Source organism: Sardina pilchardus, chromosome 10 (assembly GCF_963854185.1).
Source record: "Sardina pilchardus chromosome 10, fSarPil1.1, whole genome shotgun sequence".
Taxonomy (NCBI): domain Eukaryota; kingdom Metazoa; phylum Chordata; class Actinopteri; order Clupeiformes; family Clupeidae; genus Sardina; species Sardina pilchardus.
This window is the reverse complement of record NC_085003.1, coordinates 21,691,354-21,693,853: the sequence shown is the minus strand read 5'-3', so window position 1 is coordinate 21,693,853 and position 2,500 is coordinate 21,691,354. Positions and strand designations below refer to the sequence as shown.

Genomic DNA, 2,500 nt, shown 5'->3' with positions numbered 1-2,500 from the left:
CCATCGTTGTGCCCTTGAGCAAGGCACTCAACCCAAGTTCTTCCAGGGAGACTGGCCCATGACATTTGACATCTGCACTCCAAAAAGTGATATCTTACCAAGTGTTTAATCTTATATGAAGATAAAACAGTCTAGTTTGTATTGTTTTTAGTGTAAAGATACTTACTTTGAGTTTTCTTGTAAGATTATTTGGCTTAAAATAAGTCAAAATATTCTAAATTAAGACAGAAATAAGCAAGTTTATCTGACAATGGATTTAGAAAATTTGCCTTAGTTTAAGATGAGATTTACTATTCAATCCTACAATAAAGCCCAAAGTTAGTATTTTCATACTAAAAACTAGATGTCTTTATCTTGATATACAATTATAACACTTGGTAAGATATCACTTTTTGCAATGTGTTTATCAAATAAATGAAATACAGTACGTAAGGGATAATGTATAGAACGGCGGTCATTATCGGAAAATAAGTACCGACAGGGCGAACAGGACCCCGACGCGACCCCGATGTTTGGGAGGCCCATTCAAAGTGAATGGGAGCTCCCTCAGCATTCCAGAGAGCCGTATAATGAAACAATATAATGTATGCAGATTGTATAGCTACTAGATTGTTGTAAGCTAATGCAGCACAATGCTGTACATGTTCCTTTATAGGAATGGAATGAAATGTCTGAATAGCTGTGCAACACTGTATCTGTAGATGTGGAAAGGTGGTTTGCTTGCACAGACCCTGTGCCTGTGACCTGATCTGCACATGTTTTCATGGTACTGTAGCATGTTTTTGCATGCTGTGATGGTTATGTTGAGCAGTGTGTGTGTGTGTGTGTGTGTGTGTGTGTGTGTGTGTGTGTGTGTGCTTTTGTGTGTGTGTGGAGTTGTTGTTTCTGCTGTGATCAGATGAGCTATGGGCACAGAAGGGCTGCTGTGTTAAGCAGTGTGTGTGTGTGTGTGTGTGTGTGTGTGTGTGTGTGGTGTGTGTGTGTGGTGTGTGTGTGTGAGTGAGTGCGTGCTGTCGGCTCTTCTGTGTTCAGTGCTGTAGAGGAGCTGTGGGCACAGAAGGGATGGTGGCATATTTCAGTTGAGATTCAAAAAGCTGCTTGGAGCGTATTTTTTAAACATTTTTTTTACTTTAGTTTTTTTTTTTTACCTTGAGGTGACGCCAACATCACCTCACCCAAAATCTCAACCGGCAATCTCCCAGTGAATAATTAGCAGTGGAGGTGTGCTTGACACATGGTTACACAACAAGAGTGTGTGTTTTTGTGTGTTTGTGTGTGTGCTCTGTTTGTGTTTGTGTGGTGGCTGATCCTGTGCCAGGTGAGGTGTGTTCAAGCGAGGTGCAGGTTTGAATTTTACATGTTTACTTGTTTGAACACAGTGACTGTTTGACTCTGTCAGTGTGTGTGTGTGTGTGTGTGTGTGTGTGTGTGTGTGTGTGTGTGCAGGCTTTGGGCTCATTGTGAGGTCAGTCTGTGTTTGTGTTTGGGGACGTCTGTGTTGAACAGAAAACTAACAGGGACGTGTTTGCTTGTGTGTGTGTGTGAGTGTGTTTGCGTTGTGTGTGTGTGAGTGTGTTTGCGTTGTGTGTGTGTGTGTGTGTGTGTGAGAGAGAGAGAGAAAGAGTGTGAGGGCCTGCAAATGTTTGGACAGTTCTGAAATGAGGGCAAACATCTCCCAAAAGCAACACTCAGCCCTCATTGTTATGTCTCAGTGTGTGTGTGTCTGTGTGTCTGTGTGTGACGTGTGTGTGTGTGTGTGTGTGTGTGTGTGTGTGTGTGTGTGTGTGTGTGTGTGTGTGTGTGTGTGTGTGTGTGTGTGTGTGTGTGTGTGTGTGTGTGTGTGTGTGTGTGTGTGTGTGTGTATGTGTGTGCCTGGGTTAAAGACTGAGAGAAAAAGAGAGTGTGTGTGTGTGGGGGGGGGGGGGGCAGGAGACAGAGACAGAGAGAGAAGGTGAAAGTGAGCATAAGAAGAATGTCTCTTTGTGGGACTATACTACATTGACAGAATTGGTGCTTGAAAATCATCTAGTATCAACCAGCTTCACACATGACATAAACCAGCTTCACACATGACATAAACCAGCTTCACATATGATTTTAACCAGCATCACATATGACTTAAACCACCATCAGCAACACACGAGTTTAAACAGCATCAGCAACACACATGAGTTTAACTAGCATCACGCAATAGTTTAACTAGCATCACATATGACTTTAACAATCATCATGCGTAAGTTTAATCAGCATCACACATGACTTTAAATAGCATCAGCTTCACACATGAGTTTAACCAGCATTATGTTCAATAAGAATCAGCTTCACACATTTTAGCAGTTTTAGCAGAGAATTGCGATTAACATCTGAGACTTTTAACACCAGAGATTCACACCAGGACTGTGAGAGATATTCCAGTTGCCAGTCTTATTGTTTAATATAGAATGCCATTAAAATCTATACAGTAATTTCAACTCCAGAGGTTTAAGTGTTTATTATATCC

At 41.6% G+C, this 2,500-nt stretch overlaps 1 protein-coding gene across 1 annotated transcript in view; it reads left to right on the top strand.

The window, feature by feature from the left end:
* The window catches only part of shank3a (SH3 and multiple ankyrin repeat domains 3a), a gene marked incomplete in the record, with an annotated part of 273,016 nt that overhangs the window by 123,760 nt on the left and 146,756 nt on the right, over positions 1–2,500 (top strand).